Genomic DNA, 14,199 nt, shown 5'->3' with positions numbered 1-14,199 from the left:
CGTTCTCTCTCTCAAATAAATAAATAAAATCTTAAAAAAAAATAAAAGACTGGAGATGTAAACTAAAAAAACAAAAACCTTCTCAAATCTTACATAGTTTCCCCAGGAACCCTTGAGGACCATTTCTCTCTCCTTTTCAAGGTGATATTTTACGAATGAAAAGCAGACATCTAGAACGGGGGTCAACGATCTGCAGCCTGTGGGTCAAATCCAGACTGCCACCTATTTTTGTCAATAAAGTTTTATTGGCACACAACCATACTCGTTTGTCTGCATTTCATCTGTGGCTGCTTTCCTGTAAAGGGCAGGGCTACACACATGTGACAGAGACCACATGTCCCCCAGACCGAAAATACTTATTATCTGGCCTTTCACAGAAAAAGTTTGCTCATCCGTGATCTAGCGTTCATTTCCGTCATGGACAACGGTCCACCATTTGCAATGTCGTCGCTCCATTTACCAAACCTCTCACATCTTGAAATAGAGGCCCCGTTTTTTGTTTTTGTTTTTTTTCCCCAAACCGTTTCTAGGTTTTCCTAGAATTTTTCAGGTCTCCGAGGCCTTGATTTTATTTAAGTTCCTGAGGTGCCACCTCTTCCACAGTCTGGGCCACAGTGAATGGGAGCTATAAACTCAGGGTTACCTGTTCTCCGTTCCACAGAAATGTATGGAGGAGGGCGTTAAAGGTACAAACTTCCAGTCATAAAAAAGTAAGTCTTGGGGCGCCTGGCTGGCTCAGTTGGTAGAGCATGTGACTCTCTATCTCAGGGTTGTGAGTTCGAGCCCCACGTTAGGTGCAGAGATTACTTAAAATTTTTTTGAAAAAAATCTTAAAAATCAGTCAGTAAGTCCTGGGGAAGTAATGCACAGCATGGCAGTTACAATTAACAATACTGTAGTATACATTTTTTTTTTTAAGATTTTATTTATTTATTTGGCAGAGAGAGACACAGCGAGAGAGGGAACACAAGCAGGGGGATTGGGAGAGGGAGAAGCAGGCTTCCCGCAGAGCAGGGAGCCCGATCCCAGGACCCTGGGATCATGACCTGAGCCTAAGGCAGATGCTTAACGACTGAGCCACCCAGGCGCCCGTACTGTATGTTTAAAAGTTGCTAAAAGGGTGAATCTTAAAAGTTCTCATCCCAAGAAAACAAAAGTTTGTAACTATGTGAGGTGATGTTGACTAACCTAGTTGTGATAGTTTTGCAATACATATATTAAATCACTATGTAGTATACCTAAAACTAATGCAATGTTATGTCAATTATATCTCAATAAAACTAGAAAATAATTTAAATTAAAAAAGTTTTTCTTAAGATTTTTTTATTTTTTAGATTTTATTTTTATTTATTTGACAGAGAGAGCACAAGCAGAGGGAGAGAGAGGGAGAAGCAGGCGCCCTGCTGAGCAAGGAGCCCGATGTGGGACTCGATCCCAGGACCCTGGGATCATGACCCGGGCTGAAGGCAGCCGCTTAACCGACTGAGCCACCCGGGCGTCCCTATTTTTTATTTTTTTTTAAAAAGATTTATTTATTTATTTATTTATTTATTTATTTATTTATTTATTTATTTATTTGACAGAGAGAGACACAGTGGGAGAGGGAACACGAGCAGGGACAGTAGAAGAGGGAGAAGCAGGCCTCCTGCAGAGCAGGGAGCCCGATGCGGGCTCGATTCCAGGACCCTGGGATCATGACCTGTGTCCAAAGGCAGACGCTTAACGACTGAGCCACCCAGGCACCCCGATTTTTTTTTTTATTTTAGAGAGAGAGAGCATGTGCGGGCAAGCTGGGGGGAGGAACAGAGGGACAGGGAAAGAGAATACTCAAGCAGACTCCCTGCTGAGCACAGAGCCCTACATGGGGCGTGATCCCAGGACCCTGAGATCATGACCCCAGCCGAAATCAAGAGTCCACCGCTTAACTGACTGAGCCACCAGGCACCCCCAAACCGGAAAAAAAATTTAAAAGAAGAACAACAAATTTCAAGACAACAAGGTATTCTATTCTGGACTTACCAAGGCATATGGAAAAGAACTAGAAATAATGTGTATTTTCAAGATAATAAAATTTAAAAAAGTTAAATTTAAATGATTAATAGTCTAGAACTTTACCTTAGTCAAAATAAACTCATAAACATTTATTTTTTAAAGACTTTATTTATTAGAGAGAGAGAGTATGCATGAAAGAAAAAGAGAGCAGGAGCAGAGGGAGAGGGAGAAGCGGACTTCCCACCAAGCAGGGAGCCCGATGCGGGGCTGGATCCCAGGACTCTGGGATCATGACCTGAGCTGAAGGCAGACGCTTAACCGATTGAGCCACCCAGGCGCCCCCAAATCATAAAAATTTAAAACTATGTTTTGAGCACCTGCGATGTGAAAACATACACTGTTCCCAAGAAGGGCACCAGGAAACAAAGGTGAGTAAAACCCACCACCAGTGCTGTCAAGGGGGACAGACCTGCATAGACACAGCACAATAACAGGTAATAAAGGCAAAATGAGAAGCAGAACATCTCTGAATGGCCCAGGGCACGTGGAAACAGACTCGGTAACTGAGAGGGATAAGACAATGTGAACATTATTTCTGAGTTGGGCAGCCTGAGAATGCGGCAAGGCAATGTCCAGGCTGAAGGTCCAGGGAAAGACCCAGAGCTCAGGGCAGCCAACTCCAGGGGCTAATCAGCACACAGGCAGAACTGAGACTCAGTCCCAATCACCACTGCATAATAACACCTGCTACAGCCTGGCACCAAATCTGTGGGTACTGATGGCCCCATGAGCCAGTCACACCAACCATTCCCAGCAGGATGCTAAAACATGAAAAAATTTCCCCATGAAAGGCAAAGTTGGGCCCAGCGATTCGACTCCTTGGTATATACCCAAGAGAGTCGAAAACAGGTCCACACTAAAGAACATGTATGTGGAGGTGCTTGGGTGGCTCAGCCGGTTAAGCATGGAACTTTTGATTTTGGCTCAGGTCGTGATCTCAGCGTTGTCAGATCAAGCCATGTGGGCCCGTACTGGGCGTGACGCCAGCTTGGGATTCTCTCTCCCCCTCCCCCTCTTAAAAAAAAAAAAGCCCCAAAACAACAAAAATGTACATGAATGTTCATGGTATTCATTATAGTTAAAAAGTGGAAACAACCCAAATATCCATCAATTGGTAGGGGGGAAAATGTGGTCTATCCATACAACGGATTACTATTCAGCCATAAAAGGGAAGGAAAGAGGCGGGACACAAAGATCCCTTAGGACGACCCCATCTATGGGAAACATCCAGAACAGGCAGAGCCACCAAGGCAGAAAGGACATCAGCGGTTGCAGGGGGCGGGGGCGGAAATGTTCTGCGATTCGACAATGGAACCGCACAGTTCTGCCAGTAAACCAAAAACTAGTGGCTCACACACTATTAGGGGGCATTCTACAGCCTATCTCAATAAAGCTGTTACTAACACAGCAAAGCTTGGGTCTGACGGGCTGAGAATGCCTTTCTCCGCTTTAACTCTAAGCCACGACCATTAGGAATCGTAGGCCCCCGACCGGAGGCTCTTCTTTCCGCCTCCGAATTGGTCTTCTGCTAACAAACAAGACCCCGGAGTCCACCCCGCTGCCACGACCTACTCCAAAACCCACGCCGAGCGCCCACGGGCCCGAGCGACGTGGGGGGCGGAGCCCGACGCCTCCTCCGGGGAGCCGTAGTTACCAGGCAACAGCCGCGGCCCCGCCCCCTCACCTACCCAATCAAGCACGTCCGCACGCAGCGGGCGAGCCCCACGTACGCCCGGCGGAGCGTGACCTCACGCGCACCGGGCCCAGAGAGCCCAGAGCCGGCAGACACCCGCCCCCACGGCCCCCGCCCAGCCAATCAGAGAGGACAGGGCTGCGCGTCCGTGCGCGCGACCGTTGTCCCCGCGGCGGGGCTTCCCCGCCCCACCCCCACTCCTGGGCCCGGCCCGCGGGGAACGGGGTTCGGGGGCCGCGGGGCGGCGACGGGGGCGCCTCCAGCCGTGCACCCGGACGGCCGGCCTCCCTCCCCAGCCTTCCCCCTCGCCAGCCCCGCGGGCGGAGAAAGTACCAGGAGAAGCGCCCGCTCCTAATGGCGGCCGCGGCGGGGGCGGGGTACGCACCTGAGGTCCCCGCCGGCGGGCAGCGCCGGGCCGGCCTCGGGGTTCGAGGGCTGGGCCGCCGGGGAGCGGCCGGGCGCGAGGGCGGCGGCCCGGGCGGCGAAGAGGCGGGGGCGCGGCGTGGGGGCGGCGGCCGGGGCCCGGCTCTCCACTATCCCTCCTTTTTCTCTTTCTTTCTTCCCCCCCTCTTTTTTTTTTTTTTTTTTTTTTTGGCTTCCTGGAAGGCAGCCTCCACTCGTGTGTCCGCAGCGCCCCCAGTGGGAGTTGCCGTTTCCGGTGCTGTCGAATCCAGTGGAACTGCACGCTGGATTAGTTTGCACGCTGGGCCGGGGTCCGCGGCAGGCCAGGAGTGCTTCTCAGTCCCCAGCCTTTGATGAGCGGCTGGCACGTGTCTCCTCGCACCCCGACACACCGCCCCCGGACGCGGACCTCCTTTCATGCAGCTGCTCAATGTGATTTTTGCACGCCTGCAACTTGTGGCTTGAAAGCGGTGAGGTTGCAATTTGAGTGACCTGGGGCTGTGCCTTAAAGCCATCGAGTTATTAGGAACTGAAAAGGCGACCTTTTGGCGGGGTCGGTGACATCGCCAGCGGATCATGAGCTATCCATCAGATGGTGGTGGCACTCCAGCAAACAGTCGAATAGTAAAATACTGTTATTTCATCCCAGTTAAACACTTACATATTTAGGTACGCCAAAAGGAGAATAGAATAGAAACCATTTACCCATTGCTCAGATTTTACCTAGCGTGCCCTATTTACTTCATATTTTTAAGAAATAGACATAGTTGAAGGCACCGTTCTCTTTCCTCCCCAGAGGTAATTACTATCTTGAAGTTTTTATGTTCTAATACACATTTTCCATAGTGTGAGAGCAGAAACAGGAGTGGGACCTTGTTCTACCTCAGCGGGGGAGTGTGCATCAGGCAACGTAAGCTTTTTGCCACTCCGCACATGTCCGAGAATGAGCAGGGAAAGCACTGTACTGGTTTTGGGTTTACCTATCAATTTTAGTGGGTAAGTGAATTCACAAACATGAAATTGATGAATAATGAGAATTCGCTCTATTTTGTTGCCAAAAACGATAAGCGCATGAAACTCGTACTTGACCACTTAACCTGGAAACCATTTTCTCATCTTCTCATCTGCTGTAAGAACTTCCATATGAAAAGTTGCAGTGTTTTGAACTGTTTAAAATGTCAAAATACACATGTGATTGGTTTGAAAGAACAACTGACATCAAGACGAGTTGTGTGCACATACCGTCTCTGATTTCTCTCCTTTCATTCTCTCTCGAGCCGGCTCCAGGTAACCCCCACTACTCCACTAAAGCTGTTCTCTCCAAGGTCACAAATGACCTCCACGTTGACAGTCCTTTTTCAGTTTGTGAATTGCTCGATCTGTCAGCACTTGACATAACCATTCACTGCGTCCTCTTTGGGACATTTGTGCTGCCCTGCCTGCTTTTCCGGCTGCTTCTCCGAGGTCTGTTGCAGATGCTTCTTTCCCCCCAACCTTTTGAGTAGGGCTGTAGCTCAGGGCTGTCTTGGATCTCTTTGCTCACTCCTTAGATGACCTTGTCCAATCTCAGGTCCTTAAACACCTTTGGTATGGTTATTATGATTCTCATGTATGTACTCCAGCCCTGCCCACTCACCTCCACCCCAGTCTGCATAACCAGCTGCCTACTTTGATATCTTCATGTGGAAGAAGAAGAGGTATCTTAAGCAAGACTGGTCCCACCATCTCCTCAGATTCTTCTGTTGTTCCTTCCCACCTCAATGAAACACCAGTCTTCCAGTTACTCAGGCCAAAACCTTGGAAGAATCCTTTTGCTTCTCCCATACCTGACACCGATCCTTCAGACAACCTAGTCAGACTGCTCTAATTTCCCAAGATTCTACCACTCTCTGACCACTACGACTACCACCGCACCGGTCCAAACCAATGTCATTTCCTGCAATAGATGCAGTCTCCCTGATCCTCTTCTTAACTCCCTTCAGACTATTCTTTTCTTTTCTTCTTTTAAGAAAGAGAGGGAAAGCGTGAGTTGGGGAGGAGCAGAGGGAGAGAGAGAAAATCTTAAGCAGACTCCACACTCAGCGTGGAGCCCGATGTGGGCCTCGATCTCATGACACTGAGATCATGACTTGAGCCAAAATCAAGAGGACACTCAACCGACTGAGCCACTCTTCAGACTATTCTTAATACAGCAACGGGAAAAATTCTGTAGCCTGTAACTCATTTTATTCCTCTGCTCAAAACTGTCCTATAACTTTCCATCTCAGAAGAAAAGTAAAGGTCCTGACTTAATGCTTCTGGCCAAGGTGAAGTCACAAGGATTGGATTCACCCTCTCACGTGATACAAATATGCCAACGGCGGGGTGGCTGGCTGGCTGTGTGGGAAGAGCGTGGGACTCTTGATCTTGGAATTGTGAGTTTGAGCCCCATGTTGGGTGTAGAGATTACTTAAAAAAATGAAGTACTTACTGATAAGGAGGGGCTTACTTCTGTCATTACACTGTTTTCTATATGCCTTACAGCTTTCTTGTCCCTCATTTCCTGCATTACAGTCTTCTTTTGTGTTTTGTTGCTTTTTTAGAGTGAGATGTTTAAATTCCTTTCTCATTTCGTTTTGTGTATATTCTATAGCTACCTTCTTTGCGGTTGCCATGAGGATTGCATTTAGCATCCTTAAGTTATAACACTGCAATCTGAATTTATACCTGCTTAACTTCAATGACATATGAAAACTCTGCTCTTTTGTAGCTCTCTCCCCACCCTTTTGACTGTCAATGTCACAGAAATTACATCTTTATACATTGTGTGCCCAGATATACAAACTCATAATTCTTTTAAATGCATTACTCTTGGGGCACCTGGCTGGCTCAGTTGGGAGAGCCTGTGACTCTTAATCTCAGGGGTGTGAGTTCAAGCCCCAATTTGGCCACGGAGCCTACTTTAAATAAATAAATAAATAAATAAATCCATTACTCTCTTAAATCATGTAGAAAAGGTACAGAGTTACAAATCAATGTTACAAAAGGCTGTCCCTATTTTTTTTTAAAGATTTTATTTATTTATTTGACAGAGAGAGACACAGCAAGAGAGGGAACACAAGCAGAGGGAGTGGGAGAGGGAGAAGCAGGCTTGCTTGCGGAGCAGGGAGCCCGATGCAGGGCTTGATCCCAGGACTCTGGGATCATGACCTGAGCCGAAGGCAGATGCTTAACGACTGAGCCACCCAGGTGCCCCAAGGCTGTCCCTATTGAATGGTTACTCCTGCTTTGCAAGAAGTGTTTAAATGAATCCTATAAGCTGAAATGAAAAGGTATCAGACTTGAAGCAATATGGAGAAATAAAGATCTCAGAAAAAGTAAATACATGAGCAGTTATAAAAGGTAGCTTTATTGTAACAGTGTTAGGGGTCATGAAAAAGTTTCCTAAATAGAGGTGGTGATGGTTGCCCAACACTGTGAATGCAATTCACTCCACTGAACTGTACACTTAAAAACTGTGAAGATGATACATTTTATGTTATGTATATTTTACCATAATCAAACATTCTTTTAAAGGTAGGAATTCGCCTCTATATGATGTAGCCATGCCACTCACAAGAATTTACCCATGATAAAAGGAATATATGAGAATACAAAAATGTGTATGCAAATGTTCATAGCAGCTTTATTCATAATATCTGAATGCAGGAAACAAGGCAAATGTCAATCAACAGGTGAATCAAGAAACAAATTGTGGTATTCCATATAACGGAATAGTACTCAGCATTAAAAAGTGAATGAACTGGGGAGACTGACTGGCTCAGTTGGTAGAGCATCTGACTCTTTCTTTTTTTTTTAAAGATTTTATTTATTTATTTGACACACAGAGAGAGATAGCGAGAGAGAGAGAGGGAGAGAGCACAAGCAGGGGGAGCAGCAGGCAGAGGGAGAAGCAGGCTTCCTGCATCAGCAGGGAGCCCGATGTGGGGCTCGATCCCAGGACCCTGGGATCATGACCTGAGCTGAAGGCAGCGGTTTAACCGACTGAGCCACCCAGGTGCCCCTAGAGCATCTGACTCTTGATCTTAGGGTCATGAATTCATGCCCCATTTTGGGCATAGAGTTTACTTAAGAAAATAAATAAATAAAAGAAAAATGAGGGGCGCCTGGGTGGCTCAGTCGGTTAGAGCCTGACTCTTGATTTCAGCTCAGGTCATGATCCCAGGGTCGTGAGATCAAGCCTACTTAAGTTTCTCTCTCTCGGGGCAGAGCAAATAGTTTAAAAAACAAAATAGGACACTCATTTAAAAATTATTGTTTACTTAATCTTATCACATTATTTAAATATCTTTGTATATTTTATAAAGTACATATTAGTATAATAATGAGTGTAAATAATGTATACATATTTTTTCATGCTCACAAATTTTACCCATATGGATGTGTAATCAAAATAATTTGGAGATTATTGCCCTAAAAATTTGGAAGATCCTGTTCTCAGAAAACCGATAGAAGAATTCATCTACAAGCAGGGGGCTGAATTCATTCAAGCAGATAATAATATCAGAGTACACCACATTTATATGATATGAGAAGACTCAAATTGTAAAATGTCATTTATTAATTTATCTCAATTAGGTCATCAATTTCATGCAGTTCCAATAAAAATCCCAGTGGGATCTTTCATTCAATCGACACGATGACTTTAAAATTTATATAGAAGTAAATGTTATGAGTAGCAAAGGCAATTTGTAAAAGAACAAAGAAGACCTGATTGAATAAAAATCAGAGCATGATATAAAGCTGTAGCAGTTAGCTCAAGAATAGATCAGAAGGAACAGACTCCAGAATTGACCCATATACAGAAACGCATCATGTTATAAATGACATTTTAAAATCTTCAAAGTCTGTTATAGCCAGTTAATTATTTGGGGACAATCATATATCTTATAAAATACTAATAAATATGCAATCATACCACTCATAAAAATCAACTCCATATCTAAATATAAAAAATAAAAGTGCAGTATTAGATTTAGTGTTTTACAAATACTATAGAACACCTTTATATCTTGTATAATAGGTAGTCTTACTAAGCAAGAAGGAAAAGGAAAGCTCTAGTGGATGAGATTAACATTGACTAGGGCGCCTGGGGGGTGGCTCATTCGGTTAAGCGTCCGACTCTTGATTTCAGCTCAGGTCATGGTCTCAGGGTGGTGAGATGGTGCTGGGCATAGAGCCTGCTTAAGATTCTCTCTCCCTCTCCCTCTGCCCCTCCACTCCCCTCACATGCTCTCCCTCTTAAAAAAAAAAAAAAGATTAATGCTGACCTCATTAAAATAAAATTTTGTAGAAAAAAGGACACCATAAATTAAGTAAAGAGAAAAGAGAAAATAGTTCAACACATAACAGAAGGTTTCCACGCAGATTATATCAAGTACTCCCGTAAATTAATAACAGCCAATTCAATAGAAATATGGCCAAGGATATGAGTAGCCAAACAATTCTTGGTAGAGGAAACATGCAATGCCAATAACCATAAGGTGTTCTACCTTCCCAAGAGATTATAGAAACAGAAAAAAAAAAAAAAAATCAACAAGAGGTATGCTTTAGGTATCGGATTGACAAACATTTCAAAAGTTTGTATCAGGGGCACCTGGGTGGCTCAGTCAGTTAAGCAGCTGACTTCGGCTCAGGTTATGATCTCAGGGTCCTGGGACCGGGTCCCTTGTCATGCTCCCTGCTCAGCAATGAGCCTGCTTCTCCCTCACCCTTTGCAGCTCCCCCTGCTTGTTCTCTCTCTCTCAAATAAATAAATATCTAAAAAATTTTAAAAATAAAAATAATAAAATAATAAAATGAGCATTTTCTATGACCTGGCAGTTCTGTTTATCTGTATCTACCCAACAGATACCGTCACACAGGTGCCAAAGGAAACAGGTACAAGAACACTCATTGTAATATTTTAATAGCAAAAAAAGGAAAACAACCCAAACGTCTACCAAAAGAATGGTCAAACAAGACTTATTCATACTAATATGCAAGAGTGAAAAAGAATGGGCTAAGTGCAAACAAATTGCTGTGAAAGTGTCTCCAATAGAATTTTGAGTGAAAAGAGGAGGTTGTAGAATGAGATGCATGGTTTTCTTTAAACACACACACAACAAAAATTTTTAAATGTTTTTTCTACCTCAATGGATATATGTGGGGCTGTGGTTAAAGGAGCCTTTCCCTTTATCCATATAGAACACTAAAAGTATTTTTTTTTTTTACAAAGGCACTTCATCATATATTCATTGTATAACTAAAAGTTTAATAATTAAAATACATTAAGACTAGTTAAGTTCATTCTTTCCCAGACCAGAGAATTTTAGCTATCCCAGTGTAACAAAGAAATTAGAATGTCTGCAGGAAAATGTCATTACAGGTGGGGGGAAAACTGAGCTTGGTTAAGGAGAGCAGACATTTTAATACTCCAGGGGAGCTGGTATTTTGCCATGGGACTATCTTTACGAAGTAACAATATGGACAAAAACACAAGTATTAGCCAGCATACAACCAGTATAGAAAACAACCAGGTTTTGATAGTAAAATATAAAAGCCCAGCTGTCACTACAAACCCAGCTCTTCATTGGCCAAAACCGACTTAGTCTGTTTTATCCTATTTCTTGATGAACAAGACACAAAATTGATGGGCAAGCATCGCCACCCAGTGGCTGTGTTTCACATTACAGATTTTATCACTGTACCCTTTGTCCCCTAAATCTCCAACCAATGGTTCTGACTTTTGGATATCTGTTAAAAGTCAAATATTTTATAAATTCAAGAGACCAGGGGCACCTGGCTGGCTCAGCTGGTGGATCGTGTGACTCTTGATCTCGGGGTTGTGGGTTCGAACCCCACATTGGGTGTGGAAATTACTTAAAAACACAAAATCTTTAAAAAAATAAGTAAATAAATTCAAGAGACCTACATAGGGTTATCGATTTTTAAATTTTTTTTTAAAGTTTTTAAACTTATTTAAGTAATCTCTACACCCCATGTGGGACTTGAACTCACGACCCCAAGATCGAGTTGCACACTCTTCTGACCAAGCCAGCCAGATGCCCCTCAATTTTTTAGTTCTGACAAACATTCCGACAAGTGAAGATTTTTAAAAAGCCTATCTACCATCATTGCCAGTTTATAAAAGAGCTGATCCTTAAAACCAAAAAATCAGAGAGGCCATGAATTCAGATAAAAGGAAAGCCATGTTTATGCAAGAACGGTTGAAAACTGGATATACATTTCATGAATAAACATCCCATAACGATATTAATAATTAGTTATTAGTTACCAGTTAGTTATGCTGGTAGATATGTCAACTTGACTGGGCTATAGGATGCCCAAAGAGGTGGTTAAATATTGTTTCTGAGTGTGTCTGTGAAGGTGTTTCTGGAAGATATCAGAATTTGAATTGGCATACCGGATAAAGATTGCCTTCTCCAATGTGTGTGGGCCATGTACAACCCACCGAGGGCCAGAATAGAACAAAAAAGGCAGAGGAAGGTTGACTTCTCTCTCTGCCTGGCTGTTTGAGCTGGGACATCAGTCTTGGACTTACACCATTGTTGTCCCTGGTTCTCAGACCTTTGTACCGACTAGAACTATACTCTGCCTTTCCTGAGCGTCCAGCTTGCAGACCGATCACGGGACTCTTATTTCTCCTATCAGTTCTGTTTCTCTGGAGAACCCTCACGAATGTGATGGCATTTATGTAATTCTTCTTTACCAATACATGTCTCAGATTTTTTCCTTTAAGAGAGAGAGCACGAGCAGGGAGGGGTGGAGGGAGAAGAGAGAATCCCAAGCAGCCTCCACGCCCAGCACAGAGTTTGGCATGGGGCTCGATCTCATGACCCTGAGATCATGACCTGAGCCAAAATCAAGAGTCCGATGCTTAACAGACTGAGTCACCCAGGAGCCCCTGATTTATAAATAAAAGCAGAGCTGGAGACATGATCTTGTACACAGGTACTTAATTTGGGAGGTACCAAGGGGCGCCTGGGTGGCTCAGATGGTTAAACGTCTGCCTTCGGCTCAGGTCATGATCCTGGGGTCCTGGGATCGAGCCCCGCATCGGGCTCCCTGCTAGGCGGGGAGCCTGCTTCTCCCTCTGCCTCTGCCTCTCTCTCTCTCTCTCTGACTCTCATGAATAAATAAATAAAACATTTAAAAAAATTGGGGAGGTACCAGGAGCCAAAGGTAGGGAGAGTTAATGAATAATACTGTCCTTCCTATATAGAACCAAACTACCTTTGAGCCTCTTTACCATTGGAATCGAAAAGAACCCATCTACCAGATGATATCCCATAGTAAGTTCCTTAGCTGTGTTTATCTGTTCTAGTAAAACCCTCCCCCCAACACAGCAGCTATGATTGGGATATGCCCTTGGCTAAGTTTACGTAGTTTATTACCATTATCGGCCATAATCCGTCTGGGTTTTGCAGGAGCCAAGCAAGTGAACTGAATGGGATAATGATGGGAACCAGCAACCCTGCATCCTCTGCATTTTTTTTTTTTTTCATCCTCTGCATTTCTGAAGATGGCACTCAGGTCTGCAATTCTGCCTGGGATTGCAGTATGTCTTCTGATTTAATACTGGCTGGGTCAGGACAGGATGAGGGAACCAATATGAGTTGCTAAGCATGTCTGTCCCAATTGTGGACTCAGGAACCTGGGACATTTCCACAGGGTCGGTGCATGGACACACTGACCCACAGCCATGCTTGTTCTGGCTCCATAAACTCCTCGTCTAACTGGGGTCCTTGCCAGTGTTTCAGGTCCCCTGGGTCACTGTCATCTCACAGCCTTTATCAAGCTCTTGGAAGATCTGCTTATTCTCATTTCTCCAGTGTATAGGAACTCTGGTAAATAACCACAAATTCCTTTGGGAAGTGACTAGGATATTTATTGCCTCTATTTGTGCTGGCTCTGCAGGGTCCCTCAAGTGGATTCTGCCTCCTCTACAGTTGCTGGATTCTGGTCTGAGAAGTAGGTCAGATTTTTTTTTTTTTCTGGTCATACACATCAAGGAAGCACTTATACCTCATCCCTCGGAATACCGTGGTCAGACAGCCAAGCCATAGATCGCTGGTGTCAGGGGACTACGGCTGCCACCCTGCCCTTGCTACCGAGTCCAGCCACCTGGCTCTGCGTTCTGGAACCCTACCAGCCTCTGGGGAGCCTAGTTTCAGAGGACTCTGTCCTCAGCATTTGGGACTAGTATTTGGGAACGTCCGTTATGGATCATAATGGGCTGCAGGAGATCAGGTCATAAAGTGCAAACATCTCACATCTAGCTCATTTATTTAAAAAAATTCATTTCACTTTTTTCCCCCTTAACCTCCTCACATTAGGGGTACGATCCAGAGAAAGGCGACAACTTGCCAAAGCCACTTATCAAGTCAGTAGCAGGACCATGACTAGACCTAGGCCCCCAGACTCCCCGTCAGTTCCTGACTTCTCGGAACTTCAAAATTAGTGCTGGATCTCAGAAGATGACTAGGTGTTGGCTAGACACCTGCAGGCAGGAGGGCAGCGGGAAGGACATTCGAAGCCCTGTGTGCAGGCCTGAACCAGCCCCGGGATTTGGAAATTACAAGGAAAGCCATCTGACTCCAGTGGAGTGCGCGGCTAGGCGGGCGAGGGGAGCTGGGAAGGAGAATGCATTGCGGAAGGTAGCAGGGCTCCCCTGCAGGGTCGGGGGCAGCGGATGCACCTGCAGAGCTGCACTCTAGCGCGCTGTGGCTGGAGCACGACTGAGTGGCCTGGAAGCGGATGGGAAAGCTGCGACAAGGCCAGCTAAGAAATGACGAGGGGCCGTGGCAAGGAGGGTAAGCCGGGACGGGAGAGAGCACCACATGGGAGCCGCGCAGAGCGGGCCACCCCTAAGTTTTACCTCTGCTGATTGACAAGCAGCAAAGGGCCTTCGGAACGAAAGCGCCCCGCGCCCCCGAGAGCCGGGGCGGGGAAGGCAGGCGTTGGGCCGGCCGCTGAGCGGGGAGACAGGTAGCGAGCTCGAGCGCAGCGCC

At 45.2% G+C, this 14,199-nt stretch overlaps 1 protein-coding gene and 1 non-coding gene across 3 annotated transcripts in view; one reads left to right on the top strand and one right to left on the bottom strand.

Moving 5' to 3' along the window:
- Positions 1-4,197, bottom strand: part of LOC113932867 (general transcription factor II-I repeat domain-containing protein 2) — a 50,648-nt gene extending 46,451 nt beyond the window's left edge. Inside the window, exon 1 of one of the 2 annotated variants that reach the window (XM_027612381.2) lies at positions 4,131-4,197. The gene's annotated coding sequence lies outside the window, so the exon portion shown is untranslated. The remainder of the gene's footprint in view (positions 1-4,130) is intronic. The other variant, XM_027612382.2, reaches the window with a different exon arrangement.
- On the top strand, positions 725-797 carry TRNAE-CUC. Its single transcript has one exon. It is a non-coding gene; the product is annotated as a tRNA-Glu (tRNA).
- Positions 4,198-14,199: the final 10,002 nt, after the last annotated feature.

Source organism: Zalophus californianus, chromosome 10 (assembly GCF_009762305.2).
Source record: "Zalophus californianus isolate mZalCal1 chromosome 10, mZalCal1.pri.v2, whole genome shotgun sequence".
NCBI lineage: Eukaryota > Metazoa > Chordata > Mammalia > Carnivora > Otariidae > Zalophus > Zalophus californianus.
Note: the sequence above shows the minus strand (reverse complement) of the source record. Positions and strands in the feature narration are given on the sequence as shown.